Genomic DNA, 21,440 nt, shown 5'->3' on the forward strand with positions numbered 1-21,440 from the left:
ATTGCAAGCTGCTATCATAAATTGAATTACAAATCATATAAATATATAGTATAGATCATTCCTTATCCTTCATAAACTTATACTATATTGACAGCGCTAAAAATTTTAAAACATTTCAAACTAATATACATAGAAAATATATACGGAAAAGATGACAGTTCATATATTGCGAGGAATCCACCAAAAGGTTTTTTTGCAGCCCAAAACAAGTGTTTATAAGCCATCCATTGCAATATTCACGAGGTGAGGAAAAAGACAGTCCATCTCCAAGCCAAAGACACCAGTGCGCAGTAGCTTCACAAACAGTGGCACCCCTTATGGTAAAACACTTACCAGAGCTTAAAGGGTTACAGGCACATCACAAAAAACATTGGTTCCTCAGATTCCTTATAGTAATGCTTCCAATCAAACCAATGCCCATAAGGTTGTCAGCAACAATAGTTAAAGATTCCTTGATTTCTTTATAACTATATCTTTGGTTCAATAGTACTCCATTCAGCATAGGTTCACATGTAGAGAAAATAGAAAACATATTCCATAGTGCAAACCATTTTATTTTTTAAAACTTCTCATATGCTCGATAAAAACATACGTACACAATATGAAATCATAAAACCATTGATCACACGCAGTACGATCAGGCTTGTCTCACCGCAGTCCTGAGATCCAGAGATAGAAAACGATCTCAGCATCCACAGCGGGTCCCGGGTAAACAATCAAACCTTCTCCCCTGCGATGACGTACAGCTGCTTGGTCACGCCCATACGCGTTTCGTCACAGTTTTCTTCAAACCAACTGACAGGAATAGCTACATTCCAATTCAGAGTGGTCATCATCCACTTTGGCTGCGAGGTATTCCTAAGGGACAGTTTCTCCGTATTCGTAGAAACTGTACCTCTGATGATGACTATCTGACGCAGGCATCTCTAGTAAGAGATACATTTCTAGAGAAAGGAAATACATCTGATATTTTGGATCAGGAGTTATATCAAGTCATGCGGATATCTCTCTACGTAGTCAAAGGTTAAACCTCTTTTCTTCAAATTTTAACCACTTTCAGACCGGGACCATTTTGCTGGCTTAAGACCAGACCACTTTTTGTGATTCGGCACTGCGTTGCTTTAACCACTTCCCGACCAGCGCACGACGATGTATGTCGACAGAATGGCACGGGCAGGCATATTGGCGTACAGGTACGTCCAATATTCAATGCCGCCCTGCCATCGGAAGCGCGCCGCCGGCGGCACGCTCCCGCGCTGGTCGGGACCCCCGTGAGTCCGGTCGCGGGACCCGCGGACTCAAACGCCGCGGGCATCCCCGCGATCGTCTCACGGAGCGACGCCGAATGGAGGAAATGCTGTGTAAACAACATTTCTCCATTCTGCCTAGCAACTAGTGACGCTGATCTCTGCTCCATGTGATTGGAGCAGAGATCAGTGTTCACTAAATGAAAGCCCAACCCCCCCACAGTTAGTAACACACCCCTAGGAACACTTAACCCCTACACTGCCACCCACTGGTTAACCCTTTCACTGCCAATGTCATTTACACAGGAATCACTGCATTTATATAGCAGTGATTACTGTATAAATGACAATGGTCCCAAAAATGTGTCAAAAATGTCCGATGGGTCCCCCACAATGTCGCAGTCACAATAAAAATCGCTGATCGCCGCCATTACTAGTAAAAAAAAAATAATAAAAAATTATTAATAAAAATGCTATAAAACTATCCCTATTTTGTAAACGCTATAACTTTTGCGCAAACCAATCAATAATCGCTTATTGCGATTTTTTTTACCAAAAATATGTAGAAGAATACGTATCGGCCTAAACTGAGGGAAAAAAATGTTTTTTTATATATTTTTGGGGGATATTTATTATAACAAAAAGTAAAAAATAATGCGTTTTTTTCAAAATTGTCGCTCTATTTTTGTTTATAGCGCAAAAAATAAAAACCGCAGGGGTGATCAAATACCACCAAAAGAAAGCTCTATTTGTGGGAAAAAAAGGACGTCAATTTTGTTTGGGAGCCACGTCGCACAACCGCGCAATTGTCAGTTAAAGGGACGCAGTGCCGAATCGCAAAAAGTGGTCTGGTCTTTGACCAGCAAAATGGTCCGGTCTGCAAGTGGTTAACTGACAATTGCGACATGGCTCCCAAACAAAATTGAGGTCCTTTTTTTCCCACAAATAGAGCTTTCTTTTGGTGGTATTTGATCACCCCTGCGGTTTTAATTTTTTGCGCTATAAACAAAAATATAGCGACAATTTAAAAAAAAAAACACATTATTTTTTACTTTTTGTTATAATAAATATCCCCCAAAAATATATAAAAAAACTTTTTTTCCCTCAGTTTAGGCCGATACGTACTCTTCTACATATTTTTGGTAAAAAAAAAATCACAATAAGCGATTATTGATTGGTTTGCGCAAAAGTTATAGCATTTACAAAATAGGGGATAGTTTTATGGCATTTTTATTAATAATTTTTTTTTACTAGTAATGGCGGCGATCAGTGATTTTTATTGTGACTGCGACATTATGGCGGACACATCAGACATTTTTGACACATTTTTGGGACCATTGTCATTTATACAGCAATCATTGCTATTCAAATGCAGTGATTCCTGTGTAAATGACACTGGGAGCGAAGGGGTTAACCAGTGGGTGGCAGTGTAGGGGTTAAGTGTTCCTAGGGGTGTGTGTGGGGGGCTGGGCTTTGTTTTAGTGAACACTGATCTCTGCTCCAATCACATGGAGCAGAGATCAGCATCACTTGTTGCTAGGCAGAACAGGGAGATGCTGTTTACAAGGGCATCTCCTCGTTCAGCCGCCCCGTGAGACGATCGCCGGTATTCCCGCGGCGATCGAGTCCGCGGGACCCGTGACCGGACTCACGGGGGTCCCGACCGGCACGCGAGCGCGCTGCCGGCTGCGCGCATGCGATGGCAGGGCGGCATTTAAAATTGGACGTACCTGTACGCCAATATGCCTGCCCGTGCCATTCTGCCAACATACATGTGCGTGCGCCGGTCGGGAAGTGGTTAATTAGTGGCTACATGTCTTGTTAAACTCCCTTCCGCGAAAAAGTTATCCCTATTGAGGGGTCACAGTACGGTATTTATAAATTTAAATCATATCCCCTCTCAAGCATCTCTTCTCCAGAGAGAATAAGTTAGTGCTTGCACATCCGTGATCATGTCTGTATTGTTGGTAATCAGTAGATCCAGTAACGCTTTATTTCTAGTTGGTGCGTCTACCATCTGAATCATGAAATTGACCTGCAAGACATTTAGGAACTGGTGAGCCTTAGACGAATGCGTGGTTCTCTGCTAAGCAGAGAATGAAAACGACTAAATCCCCAGTAAAAGCAGCACACAGTACACACATAAACACTTATTAGGCATACATTTAAACCCTTGATCGATCTAGATGTTTACCCCTTCCCTATCCAGTGTCATTAGTAAAGTGACAGTGCAAATTATTAGCACTGATCACTGTAATAATGTCACTGGTGATGTCAGTGGCAGTTAGTTAGTTCCCCCAGCGTCAGCTAGTGTCAGATTGCCGGCCGCACTATCACAGTACAGTTCCAAGTTGCTGATCGCTGGAACGGATTATGCTCGTAAACCAAGGTTCCACTGTACTAGTAAAAAAATAAAAAAAATATCCCAGTATATATCAGATAGTTTGTAGATGCTATAACTTTCACACAAACCAATAAATATACACTTATTGGGATTTTTTTTTACCAAAGACATGTAGCAGAATGCATTTTGGCCAAGTGATTTTGTTTTTATGGGATATGTTTTATAGCAGAATGTAAAAAAAAAATTTTTTTCAAAATTGTCGTTTTTTTTTCATTTATACAATAAAAAATAAAAAAACCCAGAGGTGATCGAATGCCACTAAAAGAACTCTCTATTTGTGTGAAAAAATTATATAAATTTAATTTTGGTACAGCATGGCATTACTGTGCAATTGTCAGTTAAAATAGCATAGTGCCACATAGCAAAAATTGGCATGGTCATAAAGAGGGTAAAACCTTCCATAATTGAAGTGGTTATAGTGCATACCCACCTTTAATTTTGCTGTATACATTTTTTGTATTGTATTTTTGTAGTACATTGTATGAAGATATTTTTTTTTTTTTTAGCTTATGGGTAAAGCGGAATAGATAAATTAGATTGTGGGAAAAAATTGAGTGCAAAACAATTTAGCAATTATCTGCATATTTTCCCAATTGATTTAGACAATATTAAAGTGAATATGCTTCTTGTAAGAAAATTGCACCAGCTTCACTAAACACTCATCTTTAATTCACTTCATCGCTATTCTATTCTCTCTCTGCAATGAAGTGAAATACTTGGCATTTCCAGATATGGGGGAGCATAGGCCTAGTTCTCTTTCTTTTCCCAAGCAGCTATTTACCAGGCCTGGGCAGTGTCATAAGACAAAAGGAAGGTGTAAACTGTGCCAGGGTGCATGCATTACTAAATCAAAGAAAAAAGCTGCAACCTTCTACAGTATGTGAGACAACAGTTGCTGGTGCAAACACAATGTTATCATGAACACTAAAAACCCTACAGGTGGACACATAAAGAAATAGGTAATAGTATGAATAGTCCTTTAACAGATCAACTGTAAGGCCGCGTACACATGAGAGGATTGTCCGTCCAACTTAGTACGCTGAAACGTGTTTCAGCGGACAATCCGCTCGTGTGTGGGCTTCAGCGGACTTTTTCAGCGGACAGTCTGGCGGACTAAGTCTTTCGGAATTTCCGTAATTTTGTCCGTCCAAACTTGGTTTCAGCGGACAGTCCGCTCGTGAGTAGGCAAGTTGGACAGACTAAGTATGGCGCATGCTCAGAAAGGATTTACACGGCCGAAGGTTGCATTGTAGTGTATTGGACGTCGTATTTCTAGTCCCGTCGTACGTGCTGTACACGTCATCGCGCAAGCTTTCAGCGGACTGTCTGTTCGTCGTGTGTGGTCAAGTCCATTCATTTAAAAGTTGGACGGACTGTCTGTCGGATTGTCTGACGAACTTAGTTGGGCAGACAATCCGCCCGTGTGTACGCGGCCTATGAGTCCATTAATCCAGTAAAAACCTATCGTGGCAGCTGTCATCAGGGAAAAGACGGCTCTGTAGGGTAGAAACAGGAAAGAGAAAGTAGGAAGCGCCATCTGAGTGAAGTATTATTAAAAGGCGGTTTAATGATAGAAATAAAAACACTCACAAGATAAAAATATATAACATGCCCCTTCATGCACTAGATGAGCATGTTATATATTTTTGACCTGCAAGTTTTTTTTGTAAGTGTATACTAAGATGGTGCTTCCTGCTTTCTCCAACTTACTATGTGATATATAAATAGTCACCAAGACAAAATGAAAAAGGTTGCACTAAAATCAAAACAATAGTTTTGATACAACACAAAAATATAGAAAAATTTATTGAAACCAAGTCAAAGTGCAATATGGAAATGAAGGTGCAATCCAAAATGATCAGTGGACAAGTAGATGCGGGACTCAAAATCACTGGTATAAAGAGTAATACCGTATATACTCGAGTATAGGCCGACCCGAATATAAGCCGAGGCCCCCAATTTACCCCCAAAAAAACTGGCAAACTTATTGACTCGTGTATAAGCCGAGGGTGAGACATGCCTGTCCATCCCTGTGTGTCCATCCATCCCTGTGTGTCCGTCCATCCCTGTGTGTCCGTCCATCCCTGTGTGTCCGTCCATCCCTGTGTGTCCGTCCATCCCTGTGTGTCCGTCCATCCATCCCTGTGTGTGTGTGTGTCCATCCATCCATCCATCCCTGTGTGTGTGTGTCTCCATCCATCCATCCATCCATCCCTGTGTGTGTGTGTCTCCATCCATCCATCCATCCATCCCTGTGTGTGTGTGTGTCTCCATCCATCCATCCATCCATCCCTGTGTGTGTCTCCATCCGTGTGTGTGTGTGTGTGTGTGTGTGTGTGTGTGTGTGTGTGTGTGTGTGTGTGTGTGTGTCCAGCCTACCTTTGTCCCGAGCCTCCGTCCCGTGCCTTGCCTCCTTGCCTCCGTCCCGTGCCGTGACTTGCCTCCTTGCATCCGTCCCGTGTCGTGCCGTGCCTTGCCGCCGCCGTCCCGTCCCGTCCCGTGCCGTGCCTTCCCTTGCCTCCGTCCCATGCCCTCTTCGTCGGCGGCCATTGTAAAGTTCAAAAGCTGCGCCGCCGCCTTCGCCTGTGATAGGCGGAACACTGAATTTCCCAGCAGCCTGTGTTCCGCCTATCACAGACGTCGTATCATCCTCGTCCGTAGTACGAGGATGATACGATGTCCGTGATAGGCGGAACACAGGCTGCTGGGAAATTCAGTGTTCCGCCTATCACAGGCGAAGGCGGAGCCGGAGGCGCGGCTTTTGAATAGAATGGCCGCTGTCTGTCTGCTCGACACGCTGATCGAGCGGGCAGACAGCGATGACTCGAGTATAAGCCGAGGGGGGCACTTTCAGCCTCAAAAAAGAGGCTGAAAATCTCGGCTTATACTCGAGTATATACGGTATGTCATATATATGTGCAGTTGACAAAATCATCCACTAGGTGACATATGAGGCTTACCAGATTGCAGTGACCATATAATTAAAGATAGGTCAAAGCAGGCATTGGGATCAAGTAGGTCTTCAAAGATGTCATCCATGAAAAAAAAGGGATTATTTGGGCATCTCACAGTGGTGTACTTCATTCAGATATCAATCCTGGAGTTGGTACATTGAAGATAAAAGTGGAGAATCCTCATAGTGTATACCATAAAACTATTTATTAAAGTGGTTGTAAAGCCTTACAAACCACTTTGACCTACAGGTAAGCCTAGATTAAGGCTTACCTGTAGGTCCAAGAAATATCTCCCAAACCTATACAGTTTAGGAGATATTTGCCCGAAGACAGGCACCGCTGTCTACGGCGCATGCGCCGTAGACAGCGTCGCGCAGGCGCACTGAGCATGGCATCCTCGATAACGAAGATGCCGCGCAATGCGGCGCGTGTCGGCTCCCGTGCAGCTGCGGAGCTGCGAGACCCACTGAGAACATGGATGCGGTGGACTACAGGGGACAGCAGTGACTTCGCTGGCTCCTGTGTCAGGTAAGTGACACATAATGGGCTACTATGCGATGCATAGTAGTCCATTATGCTTTACCTTTGCAGGGAATGAAAGAGGAAGTAAACCCATCAGGGTTTACTTCCTCTTTAAGGATAAGAAGTAAAACACTCACATATGGCAAGAACAAACAGCACTCATCTTAAGGCTAGGTTCACATTGCTGCGATGCGGGAACGCCGCGAATCCGCGGCGTTTTCCCGCATCGCATACCTCCCGCCGGCAGTTCACACTGCCCTATGCGGACGGCTGGGGGTGTCAATGTTATGTTAATGACACCCCCAGATCCGTCGGCATATCGCAGTGCGATCTGCCGACTCGCACAGGAATCGGATCGCATGGTGTGAACCCCCATGCGATCCGATTCCCTTGCGGACCCAAAAAAGGGTCCCATGCGAGTTTGCTGCGGGACCGCTGCGAGTTCAGCCATACTATCTGTATGGCTGAACTCGCAGCGCTACGGAGATCGGATGTGATTTGCTGTGCGAATCACATCCGGTTCTCCCCCCGCAGCGGTGTGAACCCAGCCTAAAACTGGATACTGTGTAGAGCCTGCCTGATTGCATACAAATTGAAAGTGTTTAGGTTTGACCCCATATTATATAGTTTTGGTAAACCTGAAGGAAAAAAAAAAAAAATTGTATAGTGTGTACCCAGCTTAAAAGAAACTACGGCAGGTAAAACCCAAAATGGCTATCCGGGAACTTCCGGCAATGCGCGATGGCATCACATCAGGCTCTCCCCTGCGTGTTTTGTCATAACTAAAGGGCCATTTTGGATGTTACCTTCCAGAGTTTCTTTTAAGACGAGCGCTGTTTGTTGTTACCATATGTGAGTGTTTAACTTTTTATCAATAAATAAATGGTTTTATGGCATACACTATGAGGATTCTCCACTTTTATCTTCAATGTACCAACACCGGATTTTATACCTGAACAAGGTTTCGTTCCCATACACCCACTGTGAGATGACCAAATAATCCAATTTTTTTTCACAAATGACAACATCTTTGAAGACCTACTTGATCCCAATGCCTGCTTTGACCTAGTGTGCATTTAAAAAGTATTCATACCCCTTGAAATGTTTCACATGTTGTCATGTTAAAACCAAAAATGTAAATGTATTTTATTGGTATTTTATGTGCTAGACCAATACAAAGTGGCACATATTTGTAAAGTGGAAGAAAAAAAGGAAAATTATAAATGGCTTTTACATTTTTTTTACAAATAAATATGTGAAAAGTGTGGCATGCATTTGCATTCAGCTCCCTTCACTCTGATACCCCTAACTAAAATCAAATGGAACCAATTGACTTCAGAAGTCACCTTATTAGTTAACAGAGTCCACCTGTGTGTACTTCAATCTCATTATAAATACAGCTGTTCTGTGAAGCCCTCAGAGGTTTGTTAGAAAATCTTAGTGAACAAACAGCATCATAAAGGCCAAGGAACACACCAGACAGGTCAGGAGAGCATTAATCAGAGAAGCAGCCAAGAGGCCCATGGTAATGGAGGAGTTGCAGAGATCCACAGCGCAGGTAGCAGAATCTGTCCACAGAACAACTATTAGTCATGCACTCCACAAAACTGGCCTTTATGGAAGAATGACAAGAAGAAAGCCTTTCTTGAAAGAAAGTCATAAGAAGTCCCATTTGCAGTTTGCTGGAAGCCATGTGGGGGACACATAAAACATGTGGAAGAAGGTGCTCTGGTCAGATATGGCTAAATTGAATTTTTTGGCCTAAAATCAAAATGCTATGTGTGGCAGCAAACTAAAACTGTACATCACCCTGAACACATCATCCCCACCGTGAAACATGGCGGTGGCAGCATCATGTTGTGGGGATGCTTTTCTTCAGTAGGGACAGAGAATCTGGTCAGAGTTGATGGGAAGATGGATGGAGCCAAATACAGGGCAATCTTAGAAGAAAACCTGTTAGAGTCTGCAAAAGACTTGAGACTGGGGCAGAGATTCACCTTCCAGCAGGACAACAACGACTCTAAACATACAGCTAGAGCTACAATGGAATGGTTTAGCTCAAAGCATATTCATGTGTTAGAATAGCCCAGTCAAAGTCCAGACCTAAATACAATTGAGAATCTGTGGCAAGACTTGAAAATTACTGTTCACAGACACTCTCCATCCAATCTGACAGAGCTTGAGCTGTTTTGCAAGGAAGAATGAGCAAAAATGTCACTCTCCTAGATGTGCAAAGCTGGTAGAGACATCCCCAAAAAGACTTTCAGCTGTAATTGCAGCGAAAGATGGTTCAACAAAAGTATTGACTCAGGGGGGCTGAATACAAATGCACGCCACACTTTTCACATATTTATTTGCAAAAATGTTTGAAAACCATTTATCATTTTCCTTCCACTTCACAATTATGTGCCACTTTGTGTTGGTCTATCACATAAAATCCCAATAAAATACATTTACGTTTTTGGTTGTAACATGACAAAATGTGTAAAATGTCAAAGTGTATGAATACTTTTTCTAGGCACTGTATCTTTATTTAGATGGTCACTGCAATCTGGTAAGCCTCATATGGTGTCACCTGGTGGAGAATTTTGTCAACTGCACATCTAATATTGCTCTTTATACCAGTGATTTGAGCCTGCCATCCACTGATCATGTTTGGATTGCACCTTCATTTCCATATTGCACCTGGAATTAGTTTCAATTAACTTTTTCTATATTTGTTTTTTGATTTTGTTTATATAATGGGTACAGTCATACAGGGTGGAGTTAGAGACACACTCCTTCATCTGAACTTGGTATAATGTACACTATTCTTATGGAGAAGATTTCAATGAGCAACATTCCTAATAATGCTGCGTACACACAATCGAATTGTCCGGCGGAATTGGTCCGGCAAACAATCCGCCGGACTTTATAACGAACGGACTTGGCCACACACGAACGTTCCAAAAGTCTGGCGATTTCTAAAGCGATGACGTACAGCACGTACGACGGGACTAGAAAAAGGAAGTTCAAAAGCCAGTAGCCAATAGCTTCCTTCTTGTACTTGCTTCAGAGTATACGTCACTCTTAGTCCGCTGGACTAGCACACTGACGAACGGATTGTCCGCTGAAAGCCAAGTCCGGCGGACAAATTTTGAGTCAAAACTATTTTCTAAGTCCGCCGAACTTTATGATGAAAAAGTCCACTGGAGCCCACACAAGATCGAATTGTCCGGCGTACTGTGGTCCGGCAGACAAAGTCCGCCGGACAATTCGATCGTGTGTACGCGGCATAAGTGTCACTTGGAAAGCTCCCCCCACACAATAGAATGCCAAAAACCCCAATTTCCATGCAACCATGGATGTTGCTGCAATTCAGACACAACATTCATACAGGAGATGTAACTCCACCACATGGGGTTTAATGAAAAATATACAAAACGTTACATGCCCATATGACAATTGTATAAAGGAATTATTACAGAAGTTAGCTGAAGTTTACACAAACCTGCTATTCTGTAATGTCATCCTTACCCTTCCACCTATAGACAAGTATCAGGTGAAAAAAATGAAGATGGGTGAATCAGAATGGCTCAGCCAGCCTCAACTGACCTATTCTTGCCTCTGGGGTATATTTTAGTCCTGGCATGTTAGGAGTTCCTTGAAGACTGTTTTGAGAACCTCTGTGTTAAAACAAGCTGTGACTCATCATGCGTGATCTATATGTAGGAACATTCCAAGGGTTAAATCATATCAAAGGTCAGAAAAAGGGTCATATCAATTAAATCTTTTATATCTTATAAAATGTATATGCATTGCAAGATATTTCATATGTTTAAAATGGTATACAGTATGGCAAAAATGATTAAATCTATACATTAAGGCACAAGCTTGCACAATAACGAGCTGCAACAGATGTAGCTTTCAGTAACTAGGGGGCTGACTATTAGAGTGACATTTAATGGCACCTGTTTCACAATGTAAACACTGATGCGCCATTTGGCAATCTGTAGTCCAATACCCTATACAGAAGAAGTTTAGTTTCTGTATAAACGTTGCACAGGATATGTACAGTAGATAGAGACAACAGAGCTTTGCTGTAGAGTAACGGCAATGCACAACTCACCAATATGGTCCTTACATAAAGGGGTGAGTAATAAACCATTGATAACAACTTTTTTTTTCAAAATGTTTATTTTCCCAGAACAAGTCAAATCATTAAGTATTAATTTCCACATTGGATTTCCATTAGTTCTAACCAATCAACTTAGCTACCAAATCCTGATCAGAATGATCTTGAAACTTATTTTTTTAAATACCCTTCGTTATTTAGTTGCTTGAATGCAGTAACATATACTCACTATGCTCTGAGAATATGCACTGTTGTGTCACCCTCCTCACAAATCCTGCCATCTTAGCTACAACTATACTGCAGAGGTGCTGAAGAGGAGGAGATTCAAGAGGCACACTTAAAGTGGAAGTAAACCCTCCTATCATTTTCAGCCAAGGAAGCTGCCATCTTGGCCTCCCTTTAATCTTTAACTGCCATGAAGCTTCACATGTGATCAGTTATGACACCAGCCATTGGATGGTTTGACAGTTTGGTTGAGAACACAACAGTTGTGACAGTTAACATTTCCGGCATGCCATGTTTTTTCAAACTGTTAGATCGATGGGTTTACTTCCGCTTTAATGCAAAATCTCCACATATAACACCATCAATGCTTGCAGGCAGCAGTGTCACATGGGATATTTTGTCCATAGAAACTGAAAGCATGCAGGCAAGCCAGGAAACTGTTAAAAGAGATGACCAGAAGACAACATGAATGGAGATTTTTGACGTAAGTTTCTATTGGAAAAAAAAAAGTGTATGCTGTTACTATAGATAGTCCCAGCATGAACTTTAAATAGAACATATTATGGACTGGTGATGTTTAAAAAGGACATCATAATTAACTTTCTGTTGCAATAATTTTTTTGGTTTTAAAAGTAATAATAATGGCCACGCCCCCACACAAGGGCTAAAAAATCTGCTAGAGATAACCGACACTAAGGGTGAGGTAGTCAAATATTGCAATAATAAACTTTCAGGACCTGTCATGTGCCACTTGAAGGTCTCTTTATGGACCTATGGTTGTGGATAGATGGTCAAGATCACTAATTGAACATGTAGGTCCAGACAAGAAAAGTGAGGGGAAAAAAAGGAGAGGAGTGAGAAAGGAAAGGTTGTGAAGAAAACTGTAAGGGGTAGGGAAACATAGAAGCCAGGAAAAAAAGGGGGAATCAAAAAAGATTGTCAGATAGTAGATATTAAGGAAAGGAAGCAGGGACATGTAGAGGAATGGATTATAAGAAAGGTCATACAGAAGTATGTATCCCAAAGAATTGGGACTTAGGGGCCAGGTAAGGAGGCTATAAGTAACTCAGAGTAGAAACGTTTGATGATGGAAAGGCCATGGTTCTTATATTTTAAGAAATTTCGTTTGTGAGTCTTTAGGGTTTCTAAATAGTTTCTCATGAACAGTATCTTATTCAAGCAGTCCTTACCTTATTGGAAGTGGACTCTGCATTTCCTGCAGGTTTTGGCCATCCTTGGTTTAGAAACTAGGAACAAATGAGTAGCCAGTTTCTGTTGGCATGAAAAACTCAAGGAATTGTTTGATGGAAGAGGGCCATCCATGCATTATTTGGCACTGTTATATGAAACAGATTTCGGAGGAGACCAAACCAAAAAAAAAAAGCAGTAACCAATGCTACTGAAAGAGGACCTTGTATGACGATTCAAGGATGGTGGTATTAAAGGAGCATTTTGCTATTGTGGACTAGATTTTACCCCAATCCTCCACTTCCAAGGAGTCAGTGAGATGCCCAGAGTGGTACATCCAAGTTAGCATGTAATAAGGAAAGTTGTGAGTTTTATGCAGTTATGCAGTGTTAGTATATTGGAGACCTCTAGCCCTTCTTGTAGTTTATGTGCAAACATTGTACAATGGGGACCCGGGTCATCTGTAGGCCCAGGTAAAACAGAGAATGTGTCTCTGTAGTAAGCATAGAAAGAAGGATGGGACATTAACACGTATCCATTACAGGGGCACGAATTTCATGATTGCAGGTAACCTAAGTGTGGTTGGGATCTTAGCAAGGGGTAGTAATTTGTGGAGAAAAATTAGGCATAATGGTGGGTCAGTTGTATACCCAAAAATTCCAATTAATATTATAAGAACAAATTGAGTATGAGTTCAATGGAGGTTCAGGAAGTTTGTGAAAGGGTTAATGAGGACTAAGAAAACGTAATCGGCAATGAGTTAACCATGTAGTGAAGTCAAGCTTTAGAAATCCCTGCAATGTCTGGCTTGTCCGTTAACGCTATGGCAAAGGGTTCTATTACCAAGATGAGGAGATAAGGGGATAAGGGGCATCCTTGCTGCAAGTCTTGAAATTTTTTGAAAGGTTTTGAGTAATGTCCCGCGTATTTAACCATGGCATAAGTGGAAGAGTATTGGGCAGATATCTATAAGTGTATTTAGTCCCCAAAACCCCATTTCTAAAGAAGTGCAAATAGTTACTGGAGAGAGAGTCAACTGCCTTATATATGTCAAGAGATAAGTGAAAGCCCAGGATTTTGTGTTGATGCAGAAGGCCGATAAGATGGCTTTGTGTATATTGTCTCCAGCTTGACGTCCTAGGATGAACCTTGCTTGGTCCCAAGGGATCAGAGATATTTATTGATTTGAAAGCTAGGAACTTTACTTTTTAAAAGTATTTAAAAGAAGCCAAGTGTGGGACTAGAAACAAGGAATATTTTTTATAGTAGAGACCTGAAAAGTATTCTGGTCCAGGTGTTTTTCGATGGTTTCAGGAATTTGATAACTATGGAGACCTTCAGTGATATCCTCATTAAGTGTCTTAAGAGTTGTAAATGCTGAAAAAATTGGTCGGTTTTGTTGGTCAAAAATTAGGCTGGTTTTCTGTATAAAGAGGAGAGAATATCAGCAAACAGGGATACAGTTTTGGTTCAGAAGGGTCAGAAGTAAGATCGCCAACTCTGTTTTGTAATTGCATAGGAGTAAAGAGCTTCCTTGCTGAGTCCAGCTTTTTGGCCAACATGGGACCAGGTTTGTCCACACAGGAATAATACCACCATAAGGCTCTTTCATCATATTATTGATAGTGTGTAGTTAAAAATATCTTTACCTGCCTAGCATTATTTTAAAGCATGTTGATTTTTGATTAATGTTTAAATGGAAGCATGAATCGGGCTTAGAATTTCAACTGCATGAATCTCTGTTCCATACAAATTCCCAATAAAAGTAAAAGGAACACCTTATATGGTAATTTTGAGCAACAGAAGACTAGTCTATTGAGAACTAGTCCATTTAGAATATTTTTTTTAGTTACAAAATCACATAGTTTAAACCACCTGCTGGCTTTTTACATTTTTGGGCAATCCAGTGCAAAATCTCTCTCCCCATAGTTTCTAGCACACTTTCCATCTACCTAAGACCTCTTGCACAATGCTGGCTAAAAAGTCAGCATTTTTAGGCATACAGGAGGTCTTTGGTGTTTTTTTTTTTTCTGATCTAAATGCAAGCCATTTATTTCTTGTACAAAAGCTTATTGACATTTTGAAAGAAACAAAGATGCAAATAGATATAAAATGACAACAGTGAGACAAAACAAATGCCAATGATACTTTAAAATACAAAGTGATGAAAGAAATAGGCCAATTGACCTACTGTTACAAATGTAGTACAAAGACAGATAGCCAGCACAACAGAAACCACTAGTGTAACAAATACATCCAGAACAGGAATGTGTGGAAACCTCAAGTACCCAGAGTTTGCATGTCAAACATGATCAGAATCACCCACAGCCCAGAGGGACAGGGTAAGATAGGTATCCCCTATGAGCCAGCTGAGGGGCTGAGAAAGGCCCAAAACCCCAACAAAAGGGAAATGGGGAAAAAAAGAAAAATGGCATATAAAAAAGGAGAGGAAGAGAGGAAAGAAAGGGGAAAGAAGAAGAGGGGGGTAAGGAAAGAAAGGGGAAAGAAGAAGAGGGGGGTAAGTAAAGAAAGGGGAAAGAAGAAGAGGGGGGTAAGGAAAGAAAGGGGAAAAAGAAGGGGGGGGTACAATTCCACGGGATACAACCGTGGTTCAATGGCAGAGAGTCACATCAATCTCATAGAGTAGAGAGTAAGGAGCGGTTCAGGTTTAAATTGTTGCAGGCCATTGTTTTCAATGTGCCAGTACACAAAGGCACGAAGACATGCGCTGAGTATAGATGAAATCTGAGTTGCCGGTTAGTATTTTATGTGCGTACATGCACAAATACGTGCATATGTACATAAACTAATCATTTGAAGAGGCTATAATTCCATTTTGAAAGTTGGAATTTAGTTTAATTTGTTTACAATGTACACGCAAATACACACAAATAAGCACAAAATAAGCAGAAGAAATTTTGGCCAGGAATACTGATGTTCAAACATCAGTACCGTGTGCAAGTACTCTAAAACTGGCCATACACATACCGTACAGTATAAGTTTCTTTCATTCAGCATTTGTGCTGAACAAAAGAAATTCAAAAGATTCCTCCATCCACACAAAACAATGCTGATGGATGAATCTGCCGCTGCAGTTTATTGTATTCTGACAGCCGATGTCGCTGATTTTAGGAATACCTGAACACTGTCTGCAGCTGACTGGATGCAGGCACTGTTTCGCAAGAGAGTTTTTCACCCGTATCCTTTGACAAAATTAAACAAATTCGAATTCTGTCAATTCAGCTGTTGCCGACAGGGCCGCTCACAGATTTTTGGCCAATACTGCATGTAAGGCCAACTTTAAAATATAAAGCAGGGCATAGAGAGTAGAATGTGGCCAATTATCAGGCATTTTCTGACTGTCCTCATGCCAGGCAGCACATAAATGTAACCAGTAACTCTGTGCCTATGAATCATGATACAGGAAGCACATCGCAAGCACCTACAGCACTGGCTAATCTGGGAAGACAACAATAACAATCAGACCCCCCTCATAATTAGTGCAAAAGGTCAGAAGACTGGGATCTCTAATGCAAAAAGTCACCACCTTTAGTCCATTTGTGCCTGAGAGCCCTAACAAACCTTTAGATCAGGGATCCTCAAACTACGGCCCTCCAGCTGTTGCAAAACTACACTTCCCATGAGGCATTGTGAAACTCTGGCATCCACAGACATGACTAGGCATGATGGGAATTGTAGTCCCTGAACAACTGGAGGGCCATAGTTTGAAGACTCCTGCTTTAGATGATTTAACAAGTTTTGTCTGTTGCTGTTAGTACATCTCATTTGAAGTTACTAAAGTCGCTATAATATGTACAGTATCTCACAAAAGTGAGTACACCCCTCACATTTTTGCAAATATTATATTATATCTTTTCATGTGACAACACTGAAGAAATTACACTTTGCTACAAAGTAGTGAGTGTACAGCTTGTATAACAGTGTAATTTTGCTGTCCCCTCAAAATAAGACAGTCCATAATACCTAAATTAAATATAAATAATACCTAAATATCTAAACCGCTGGCAACAAAAGTGAGTACACCCCTAAGTGAAAATGTCCAAATCGGGGCCCAAAGTATCAATATGTTGTGTGGCCACCATAATTTTCCAGCACCGCCTTAACCATCTTGGGCTTAGAGTTCACCAGAGCTTCACAGGTTGCCACTGGAGTTCTCTTCCACTCCTCCATGACGACATTACGGAGCTAGTAGATGTTAGAGCCCTTGCGCTCCTCCACCTTCTGTTTGAGGATGCCCCATAGATGCTCAATAGAGTTTAGATCTGGAGACGTGCTTGGTCAGTCCATCACCTTTACCCTCAGCTTCTTTAGCAAGGAAGTGGTCGTCTTGGAGGTGTGTTTGGGGTCATTATCATGTTGGAATACTGCCCTGTGGCCCAGTCTCCAAAGGGAGGGGATCATGCGCTGCTTCAGTATGTTGGCATTCATGGTTCCCTCAAAGAACTGTAGCTCCCCAGTGACTGCAACACTCATGCAACCCCAGACCATGACACTCCCACCACCATGCTTGACTGTAGGCAAGACACACTTGTCTATGTACTCCTCACCTGGTTGCCGCCACACACTTGACAGCATCTGAACCAAATACGTTTATATTGGTCTCATCAGACCACAGGACACGGTTCCAGTAATCCATGTCCTTAGTCTGCTTGTCTTCAGCAAACTGTCTGCGTGCTTTCATGTGCATTATCTTTAGAAGAGGCTTCCTTCTGGGATGATAGCCATGCCGACCAATTTTATGCAGTGTGCGGTGTATGGTCTGAACACTGACAGACTGACCCCTTCAACCAGCAATGCTGGCAGCACTCATGCATTTTTTTTCCAAAGACAACCTCTGGATATGATGCTGAGCACATGCAATCAACTTCTTTGGTCGACCATGGCGAGGCCTGTTCTGAGTGGAACCTGTCCTATTAAAGCGCTGTATAGTTTTGGCCACCGTGCTGCAACTCAGTTTCAGGGTCTTGCCAATCTTGTTATAGCCTAGACCATATTTATGTAGAGCAACAATTCTTTTTTTCAGATCCTCAGAGTTCTTTGCTATGAGGTGCCATGCTGAACTTCCAGTGACCAGTATGAGAGAGTGATAACACTAAATTTAACATACCTGCTCCCCATTTCCACCTGAGACCTTGTAACACTAATGAGTCACATGAAACTGGGGAGGAAAAATGGCTAATTGGGCCCAATTTGGACATTTTCACTTAGGGGTGTACTCACTTCTGTTACCAGCAGTTTAGACATTAATAGCTGTGTGTCAAGTTATTTTGAGGGGACAGCAAATGTACACTGTTATACAAGCTGTACACTCACTACTTTACATTGTAGCAAAGTGTAATTTCTTCAGTATTGTCACATGAAACGATATAATAAAAAATTTACAAAAATGTGAAGGGTGTACTCACTTTTGTGAGATACTCTGGGACAGATTTCTGTGTCTTCCCACAAACAAAATCCACCATTGTTTTGCCAGTCACAGAGATGTTATATTCACATTATAATAATAAACTCCAGGAAATATAAAAATCCTCTCTTGCAGCAGTGCTGCCCCCATACTGTCTATGACTAAGCACCATATCAGGTTTGAAATGTGTCAGCAGCTGTGCTTTCAGTCTGTATTGCCCTGTGATGCTTTGATATTCATTTTTTAATAAACGTGAACTTTTTTGGAGTGCGATTATCCAACGCTCTATTTTTCCGTTATCTCTGTTGCAAACAGAGCCAGCACCCTGCCTGATTGCGGAGACAGCTGTTCTTAGGAGAGGTGATCACTTTGGAGCGGTGCACTCCCATGCTGCCCCCATACTGCAAGGTCTAAGTTCTCATTTTAGGTCTAGGAGATGGGGAAAAGCAGTTACCAGATCCATGGCTCCCCTTGCAGACAGCATTCCCCTACAATCTGGCTTGCAGATTGTTACTTGATGTCCTTACATCCATTGCAGGGCTATGGGCTCAGCATTGCATTGGTACGATGGGGGCATCCCACTACCAGAGCTTAGGGGAGCAGTGGCTACGAGGACCAGTCTTTCAGCACGAGAGCAATGGATAAGGTGGGTAAAACTGTTTTTCCAGGTCCTCCAGATATAAAACAAGCAAATAACCTCTGCAGTGTGGGTGTAGCCCCATGGCAAGGGAGTTCTAGCTTGCCCGGAGTTCTTGTTTTATTTCTGTACCAAGCAATCATTCATGATTCACCCAGAAACTATATACCAACACCTGTATAATGATTTAGAGGTTATTCACTAACGCATAAAAGTTATTTTAGTTACATTTGTTACCTTAGGCAACATTACAAATTACAGTTACAATGCAATTTGTCAGTAGCGTCAACACAACAGGCTTTTGTTTTTTCTGAGCGTGCATCACGTTGATTGGATAATTAAAATCAAAAGGTGTGTGACCACCATAACACTACCCTCTCCACAGACTGACAATGTTGCTGTCCAAGGGTGGCTACTCCATAAATAGTGGAGGAGTGAGTGTAACCACCCTATGACATATAGGGGGTTATTTACGAAAGGCAAATCCACTTTGCACTGCAAGTGCACTTGGAAGTGCAGTCGCTCTAAATCTAAGGGGAAGATCTGAAATGAGGGGAAGCTCTGCTGATTTTATCATCCAATCATGTGCAAGCTAAAATGTTTTTTATTTTCCTTGCATTTCCCCCTCAGATCTACAGCGACTTTACGTCCAAGTGCACCATGGATTTTCCTTTAGTAAATAACCCCCAAAGTGTGTCAGTGATCGGATCACCAGGTAAAAATAAAGGAAAAAAAGACTAATGCAGCCTAAAGACTAATAAGCTGCAACCTTTTAAGCTTTTGTTCTTGGGTTTACATGTGCTTTAGGGCCCTTTCACATGAACAGACTGATCAGGTCCGCCTGTCTGTTTTTCATGACCATCCATAGCTCTCTATCTGATCTAGGCCACCAAAAACATTAGTCCGGTGGATCCGATCTCATGACAGTTGGATGGAAATGGGAAGGTTGTCCGTTTCCATCCGACCGACCCCATAGAGGAGAGGGGGCTGTGTCTACGCTGCATAGCGGAGCGGATGCGGATCTGGAGAGATCCCCCACTGAGCAGCAGGATCCATTGGACAAAGTCCGCCCTGTGTGAAAGGGGCCTTAAAGTAGCTGTCTCATGCAATTCAAACATATATATCTAATACGTTTGAAACTGTCACATGTAATGATGTAATCTAATGATTTCAAAGCTCTATTTCTCATGCACCTGTTATCCTCAAAAGACAACTCATAGGGGGTTATTTTCGAAAGGCAAATCCACTTTGCACTACAAGTACAAACTATAAGTGCAAATGAGGGGAAGCTCTGCTGATTTTATCATCCAATTATATACAAGCTAAAATGCTGTTTTTTATTTTCCTTGCATGTCCCCCTCGGATCTACAGCGACTGCATTTCCAAGTGGATTTGCCCTTCGTAAATAACCCCCATAGTTCCTTACAAACATTGCCAGACATTTTGTTTTTTTGTTTTTTTGTTTTTTTAAGTTCTGCATAATTATTCTCGTACATTATTTTCTACAGCTGTGACAAACCTATTTTAGCATTTCAAGTGCCTGTGTCTGTCCAGTCCCTCTTCCCATGACAATCTTATTTGAGATACCAGGAGGGTGCCCTTAAAGAGACAAACCACAGAACAGCATTCAACTGGCTAAAAATAGAGATCAATTTTCTTTCTTAATACGACATTAATAATCATGTACTGGCAAATGAAAATGTACTAAACTTTGCTTCCAGTCCTAGAAACAGTTGTAGAAACAACCAAACGTATTGTAGAAATGAAGCCTATCCCTTTCAAGCATTTTGGCCTCAATATAAGACAAACTAAGGTTTCCTCCCCAAGATTCACACAACTTTCACCCAAGATTTACACATTTTCAAATTGGATTCAACTAAATCTTGCGTGTAAAAGTTCATAAATAGACCGCTAAATGTTCCTCATACAACAAAGACATCAAACAGACCTATACATAATATAATGCAGTTATCAGAGGAAGACAAGTCTTCTGTAAGGGATCATGAAAACTTTAGCAGTAAAAGTTTTAATAACTTTATCTCCAATTTAGCGCCATGTAAACTTACCGTGCGGAAATCAGATCATCAGCTCCCCAGACAAGGTAAGCAGGGGCAATTCCAGAGGAAGCAGGTAAATATTGTGTGTTTGCTGAATCCCAGTCCTGAACTGATTGCTTCCTACACCCGGCCAAATCTCCAGCAGCAGCTGTCACTCACAACACGCGCTGCCCACCATCTATTTATAGAAATCCAGGCATAGGGACAGTCACATTTTCCAGGAGGGTTCAGTGTCTTGGGAAGAGACTGGACATTACTGGGGGAGGGTAAAAACATAGAAGAGACAGCTATACGTAATGTGTTTTGGTAGCTGACATTTGTTTACTTATTGCTTATGACACTTGACATCATAATGTCATTGGTTTTGCAATAATGTAGAACATAGCTAGCTTTTGAGACAGCAAAACATCATCTATTGATCTATCAGAAGAACAGTAGTACCATTTGCACTACCACAGCACAGTGACTTAGTGGTTAGCACTTCTGCCGTGCAGCACTGGGATTTCCGGTTTGTGTACCAGTCAGAGCACTATCTGCATGGAGTTTGCATGCTCCCAGTGCTTCTGTGCTTTCCTCTTCCCACACCCCAAAAACATGTTCCTAGGTTAAACGCTAACTCCTCCTTTTTCTCTATGTTACATGTTACTAAGGATGAGCTCAGGCATGT

General features: G+C 41.7%; 1 protein-coding gene across 1 annotated transcript in view; it reads right to left on the minus strand.

The window, feature by feature from the left end:
- Positions 1-20,919, minus strand: part of ALPK3 (alpha kinase 3) — a 187,666-nt gene extending 166,747 nt beyond the window's left edge. The window contains exon 1 of the mRNA XM_077473051.1: positions 20,783-20,919. The gene's annotated coding sequence lies outside the window, so the exon portion shown is untranslated. The remainder of the gene's footprint in view (positions 1-20,782) is intronic.
- Positions 20,920-21,440: the final 521 nt, after the last annotated feature.

This window comes from Lithobates pipiens, unplaced genomic scaffold (assembly GCF_037356315.1).
Source record: "Lithobates pipiens isolate NorthernLeopardFrog02 unplaced genomic scaffold, aLitPip1_a1.2 Scaffold_8, whole genome shotgun sequence".
Classification (NCBI taxonomy): domain Eukaryota; kingdom Metazoa; phylum Chordata; class Amphibia; order Anura; family Ranidae; genus Lithobates; species Lithobates pipiens.